Source organism: Macaca thibetana, chromosome 7, assembly GCF_024542745.1.
Source record: "Macaca thibetana thibetana isolate TM-01 chromosome 7, ASM2454274v1, whole genome shotgun sequence".
In the NCBI taxonomy this organism is placed as follows: Eukaryota; Metazoa; Chordata; class Mammalia; order Primates; family Cercopithecidae; genus Macaca; species Macaca thibetana.
The window spans coordinates 62,993,409-63,000,638 of NC_065584.1; the positions used below are offsets into that span (position 1 = coordinate 62,993,409).

General features: G+C 37.0%; 1 non-coding gene across 1 annotated transcript; it reads left to right on the forward strand.

Moving 5' to 3' along the window:
- Nucleotides 1-1,169: 1,169 nt before the first annotated feature.
- LOC126960478 (small nucleolar RNA U13) lies at nt 1,170-1,269 on the forward strand. Its single transcript, XR_007728020.1, has one exon. It is a non-coding gene; the product is annotated as a small nucleolar RNA U13 (small nucleolar RNA).
- Nucleotides 1,270-7,230: the final 5,961 nt, after the last annotated feature.

A 7,230-nucleotide genomic window follows, 5' to 3' on the forward strand; every position in this document is an offset into this window, starting at 1 on the left:
CCTCCTGCCAGGAGGTGGAGCTTTTGAGAGAGCACTAGCTTGATAGTAGAAGGGGAATATAAGCTTGCTCTAAGTTTGCGAGGATAAGAATTTGGGTTTCTCAGGTGACAGGCAAGGTCATAACGCTCTCAGGATCCTGTTTATGTCTTTTGTGATCTACCAGGGCAAGTAGAGAAGTATCATCAGCTGGGGGCAGGGTTAGGCAGACTCTCCTTGGGCAGGGCTTGCCATGGCCACTACAAGGAATGGGGAGTGATTCTCAGGCCAACGGGGTTATTATGAAGAGAGATTATGGCTGCCTCTGTCACCAGGGAAGTGGGGGAAAGCTGGTAGCAAGAGGCCTCACCCAGCTCTCACACAGTTGGCATGGCCGGTCAGCCACAAGTTTATCTCCAAGCAGCCTGCAGAGTGGGACTCAGAGCTAGCCCCAGGCTGTAATTTCTCCACTGAGAAAGCAGCATGGCTTTCAGGCCATGCCTCTGCCCATCTGCCCACCTTATCTGCTAGACTCCTCTTCTTTCTGTAGCAGTTCCCCTCACCTCCGGATTCTGCTCAAAAGAGTTTGCACCCAGCCAAAATTATTACAAAGATCAGTTGGAAGCTTCTTTTACCCTGTGACCCCTCTCACATTCTGTTGGCTGCCTTCCCTGAGGGCTCCTGCGAGTATAGTCAGGGATGGCTTCCCTGGGCTCAAGCTGGAGAGTGGGAGTGCCTACCATACTCTTTCCACTGCTGCTTCTACTTTTATATTTCACACTAAATCCATTACAGCTCCAGGTGAGGTTAAATCCTTCTATAAACTGGATTTTCAGGTTCCCCAGTGGGGATGCGTTTAGAGGGAGATATTCCCCCTTCACACTTTGTGAACTCAGTTTTTTGCCTGTCTTGCAGGATTTGCAGTGGCCTGCTGTTTCTTTCAAAGGATCTGTTATTTCTTTCAGTCTTCCTAGTATGCTCCTGCTGGGGTTCCTGGAGTAAAAGTCCATAGTGTGAGTCTCCACACACTGTTCTTTCTGTCCAAGTGGAAGCTGCACATCCGCCTTGTCCCCTGGCAGCTTCCAATAAAATTATTTTTAAATGAAAAGGTCAGTAAGTTATTATAGATTGTTAGTGATCATATTTTATAATTAATGATGTAAATAAATGTTCATGATACATGTACTATAAAAAACAAAGGATGCTAAGCATGATGATTGGATTTTCATGCTCATGTGTGAGATGTGCCTCCTTCAAACTCTGTTACCATGTCTGCACATTACCTATCTGACATGAAATAAAAAAAAAAAAACCTCAAAGAATACAAAATAGTATTTAGCATATAATCTCAATTTTCAAAAAAGGGTCTTTATTTATTTCCATATTTTGCCTGTTGGAGGGTCAGGGCTGGAAGGAGAGAGAGCATCAGGAAAAAGAGCTAATGGATGCTGGGTTTAGTACCTAGGTGATGGGATGATCTGTGCAGCAAACCACCATGGCACACATTAACCTATGTACCAAACCTGCACATCCTGCACATGTACTTCTGAAGTTAAAATAAAATTTGGAAGAAAAAAAGGAACAATAAAAAAAGGCCTAGAAAGATTTATTCACCCTAGATTTAAAAAGTTTTGGAAGAATTTAAAGTTTTTAGAGTTTTAATATTTTTGGAATTAATTCCAAAATTAATTCTCAAAATCACCTGTAGGAATTACAGGTGATTTTTAATCTGTATATTTTTCTGTGTTTTCTGCATTTTCCTAGTGAAACTTATTTACTATTCTCATCAGAAAAAGTAAAGCTATTTAAGAAGAAAAAAATCAGTTATTGGTACAGTATTCAAATACATATTTATTTCAGATCTTTTGTATTGTTGCCTCAGCTTCCTTAAGCCTTTGCAGATCTCAGTTTTAAAAAATAAGGTACATGTTATTCTAATATAAAACATCTTTGTGCTCAATGATCAGCTGCATGGAGAGGATATACCGGCTCAAAAATGTGAATGCTTATGAATCACAGGGTACCAAGGTTTGTAACACTGATCCAACTAGCAGGAGAATTAGTCAGGGTCATTGAACAAAGACAATTTGTTCAAATATATTCGGTAAACTGCTCGCTGGGATATGAACAACAATCCCTTATCTTTGGGAAGTGTATGGCCTATTTATTAGTGCAGGTTTTTTGAGAAAAAGATACAGGTAACAAGCTGTGAAAGTCTTCAGCTGTTTCATTCTTTACAGTGCAGTGCTTAAACATTCAAAAAGAAAGCCCTAATTTGTGCAGTTATATTGACATTGTAATTTTTGCATATTTAATAAACCCTAGCTACTTTGACTGAAAAGTGGAATTTTTTCATGGAACGCTACCCTTTTCATTACTGCATACATCTTAGATGTAATTTGGCATGGGATGCATCAACCTTGGCTCTTGGAGACAAGGTTAGAATCTGTAGTGCATGAAAACGAGCTCTTCTAAACATTTTTTTTTTTCATTTCCTACATATTCTATGCCTGCTTTGGAGAGAACACAAAGAATGAGAACAGTCCTTTTTCTTAACCTGACAGAAAATTATTAGAGTAGATGCAAATATTTTCCTTTTTAGAATGAAGAGGATTGCTTTTCTCCACATCACCATTCACTTTGGAATGCCAACAAGGTAGCACTTGTCATACTATAAAGCAAAACAGCCCTTGTGGAGGTCTTACATGTTTTGAATAAAGCTGTTATTGTTTAATGTATAGTCTTCTGATTTTTTATGTTTTTCTACCAAAATTCAGACATGCCTTATTATTATCAGAAAGATATTCTATGGCTTGATATCAAAAATTTTAACACAATTTTGAAAATTTTCAGATCTGTTTCAAAGTAACCTTTTCAGTTGAATTTAAGATATTAAAAAATCCAATTCTCTAACTGATATTCATATTTATTATTCCATTTCTTTCTTGGGAAGAAAGATAAATTACCCACACTTAGGGTGTATGTCTGTGTGTACCCATTTGCAAGATACTCATTAATAAAGTTAGCTTTCTTCGAAAAGCTTGCACTACAATTCACCTGAAAATTAAGGCTTGAATGAAGCCAAAGGGGTTTAATAAAATTACGTAGTGAGGACTCTTCATTGCATGTAATATGAAGTGACTTAAAGGGTAAAAAAAAGAGTTTGCTGACTCTTATAATAGAAAATTCTAGGCATAGGTCAGTCTTCTGGCAGAGCTGTATTTTAAAGCTAAAACAAAGTCCTCAAAGTTTAATTTATCTTTACCTCTCGGCTTTTTGTTTTCCCTCTTCCTTCTGCATCAGCTTCATTTCAGGCAGGTCAACCAGCCACTTTCCTCCATTACCACTTTCCCTACTTTTAAAAGCAACTTTTTTCTTTTCGAAAATTATAATTAAATTTCCCTGGGATTGAGTTTCTTTGGCCCTGTAGCTGGGGTTGTATATTCATTACTAAATTAAATCCCTCTGGTCATCAGGGGTTATGCTCTAATGGACAAGACTTGAGGCATATGGAAGCTCAGAGCCAGGGGTAGATCCACTTATATGAACTGAGAATGGGGAAAGACAAGATATCCCCAACTGCTATTATGTGAATAAGAGGGATTTGATGTAGGGCAGGAAAATAGGATAAATATCTAATACAACTTCATAAATCTTTCTATATATCTAAGTTATAATGAATATATATGTGCATGTGTATTTGTGCATATATAGTCGGTTATAGTCAGTGTGTGTATGTATAGTGAGTATAGGGTGTATATTGTCAGTATAGTATGTATATACAGTCAGTATATGTAGTCAGTATGTGTATGTATAGTCAGTCAGTCAGTCTCAGATTAGGAGATGAAGTCCCTGGAAGAAATCAAAATTTTGACACCATTGAGGGCTAGGAGACTTTTGCCTGATGCCCTTTAAACCTATTGCTATTATTATAGGATGAAGAAGGTTATGTCTCCTGGGTGACTGCTGCTGGATAGACTGTTGAGGAACCATTGTGAAGGCTATCTTTTGATCAGATGGAGGTTTCATAGAATTTGTTTGCTCTTGTCTAGCTGGTTTCTTTTAATTGCACACATTAATTGGAGTTCCTCCTAATGAGCCCCAACGACTTGGACATTCAAAGAACAGTCAATAATGAAAAAGCAGGCCATCTTGATGTCCCAAAGATGTGGGGTTTATATCATTTATTGTTAAAGTAGGGCAGCTTGTAGCACCAAAGTCGATGCTATATTGGAGGCACATGGGATTTGGAATATCTATAAGATTGTACTGGTCATGGAATTGGCTTGAGAGCCTTCAGACCCACTGAGATCCTTTATGAAGTTAAGAATCTGAAGCTAAGTTATACCAGCAGTTCTACATTGTTCTGCCTCTTCCTTCATGTCTGTTTGAATGGGCCTAAACATTCTATCTGAGGATAGGAAGGGCAGTTTCTTTGAGCTTTCGTTGAAGTCATACTTCCTGAGATACCACAGAGTCTCTTAGCATCCTGCGAGGAGTCTAGAATAAGTTCTAGAAAGTATCTGAGTCTAAATTAAGCCTTCTCAAGTGAGTCTCACTAAAGGTGTTTTCTTGGGTCCTCTTTATCTAAATTCTTTTTCTTTGATTTCCCTTTTGTTCAAGTTTTTAGTAAATAAGAGGATATAGGTTTTTTATTTGGCTGGAATTTAGAGTTCTTTGCTTAGCATGTACCTTCATTTTTGAGCCACAACATGAAAGCCAGTTAAGGAGCCCTTAATCTAAACAAGATGGTGCTATGGCACTCACATCTGGTGGTTAGCAGGTACCACAATATTAACATTACAAAGATAAGACTTTTATGAGAATTTGGTTCTCACTCTGGTCTATACTAATTTAATAATGAAAAAATGCATTATCTCTGTTAGCAAAAATATTGCATGATTCTAAACTGTATATTTTGAAAACAAAACATTGCATTTACAGTTTTATTTCCTTGCTTATACTATGGATAAAATGCAATGTGTATATTAGGCATTTCAGTTGCTCTGAAAAGCAGTCATAATGAAATGTTTAACGTTGCTTGTTTCAAAAACAACATTTAGAATGATGTCTACTTTAGTAAGGTTTTATATTTTACCCCTACTAGAAAATTATGTCTCTCAAATAAGAAAATGAGCATTTTCCCCCAGCAGATTGAAATGAGGAAAATCGTGAGAGCTTAGAATCTGGAAAAGAAAATAAAGTGTCAGCTATAGATGTGAGAGGTCCTCCCCTCCATCTGGTTGTAGCATTGGTGTAAATAAGAAATTGTTGAGCTGGATAATTTAATTGAAAAGCAGATGATGCTGTCTTTCCTACTGACTAGGGTCTATTTCAAGTTCTCATTATCATAGGCACAAAATGTTTGAGGAAAGTAAATAGGTCAACGAACCTCAAGTGCAATTAAATCCTCATGTGTAGGACAATAACTTTAGCTCGTCTTCCAAACTTTTAAAATTACCCCAGCAAACCAGCAGCAACTTTTAATGAGACATGAGCAAGGAATACACAGATTCTGTAAGATGGAAAATCAGATAGCTATGGCAAAATCGCTGCTCTGCTACACATAGGTTTACTCCATTTGCTCTTAATGAAGCATGGCCACTTTCTGTGTTCCTGCATTTAATTCTACTTTCTGTATGTGCTAGTTTCACCTTCCCAGGGATACAGAGACACATACATTCCAAAGAGATGAATCGATAAAAGAGGAGAAACATCTTTCTGGTACATGATTAAAAAAGAGACAGAAAGAAGCAAGCACCATACATAGGTAAAAGACCAGTGAATTAGGAATTAGAAATCTGTGTTAATTTAACTTTAGTTCCACTATTTATTAGTCATATAACTTTAGGTAAGTTTTTCAACCTCTATTGCTCTCAATGACATTATCTATAAAATTAAAGAGGTGATTTAGATAACCTAACTTAGTTTTACACTATGCTATCGACGTGAAACTTTTTAAATGACTGAATAACTTTAAAAAGCTCATTTTGAGAATCAGGACCTTTGTATTAGAATTGCCATGTGGGATTCACAATTGCGTTTTCCTTGACGCATAGTGATAAGCAGGCAATTTTGAATATTGGAACAGGAAAATAGCTTGGATTTACTTAGAAGCAATGGGGGAAGAGGCTGAGATTTTAGAAATGCTGTCATTGTACTTCATTAATTACTGCTTATCCCATTCTCCTACATCCCTAGCTGTCTTTCTAAGTGTTAACTCCCTAGTTTAAGCAATTGCAAAGTTAGAAACTGTGTGGGTTTCAGTTTCAGTTTTTAAATTTTTATTTGCTTTAGTTTAGCCCTTCTTTCTCTTATACCTTGGGAAAACTTTTTAATACTAATTATTGCTAGCAGTTTTTTAAGGAGTGTATACTTTTTTTTTTTGTTTGTTTGTTTAATACTATTAAAATATTATAAGGTGGGTGTCATCATATTCATAAGTAACCTGTTCGAGGCTGTTCAGCTAGGGAGAGGCAGAGTCAGGATTCAGACCCAAGTCTGTTTCTCTAGAGCCTATCTTCTCTACCTTAGGAGACACCATAACACAGTGGTTGTCAGCAACAACAATATGGGCCAGCACTTATATCATGTTCTCTATGTGTCAGGCATTGTTTTAGGCACTTTAGGTATACCGAGACTCATAATTGTCATAAAAAGTCTATGATGCAGTCTCATTAATATCCCCATGTGATGGATGAAGAAACAGCCATAAGGCAGTTAGGTAATTTTCCCAAAGTCAAATAGCTAGTAAGTGCCAGAGCTGAAGTTTGAATCCATGAATGTGACTCCACAGTCCTTGCTGTTCACCATGATACTACACTGCTTCTCTAGCTACTACTCTTTCTGGAGGAGAACTTCAAAGATAATTCTTGATTTTTATGATAGTTGTGTTCCTGGAACATTTCCTGAATTATTCATTCTGACTCCCTTAAAAAAATGAAGCGTAGTTTCTGTTAATGCAAGAACTAAAGTGAATAAAGTGGGAAAAGGGAGACCTGAGAGGTATTAACAAAGAGAATGGTTATGGTGGGAGTGTTGTGTATGAACCAACTTGTAGTGATGGTATGACAAAAACAAAAACAAAAACAAAACAAACAAACAAACAAACAAAAAACCAGATAAACTTTCTCTACTTGCTTAAATGGAGTGGAGAGGTTTCTCCCTCTGTGGGTTATGTGTGTGTGTTTGAAACAATAGATGGGGAATTAGTAGAGTGAGATATATTAATAAACTGTAGTCAAAATTTTGAGT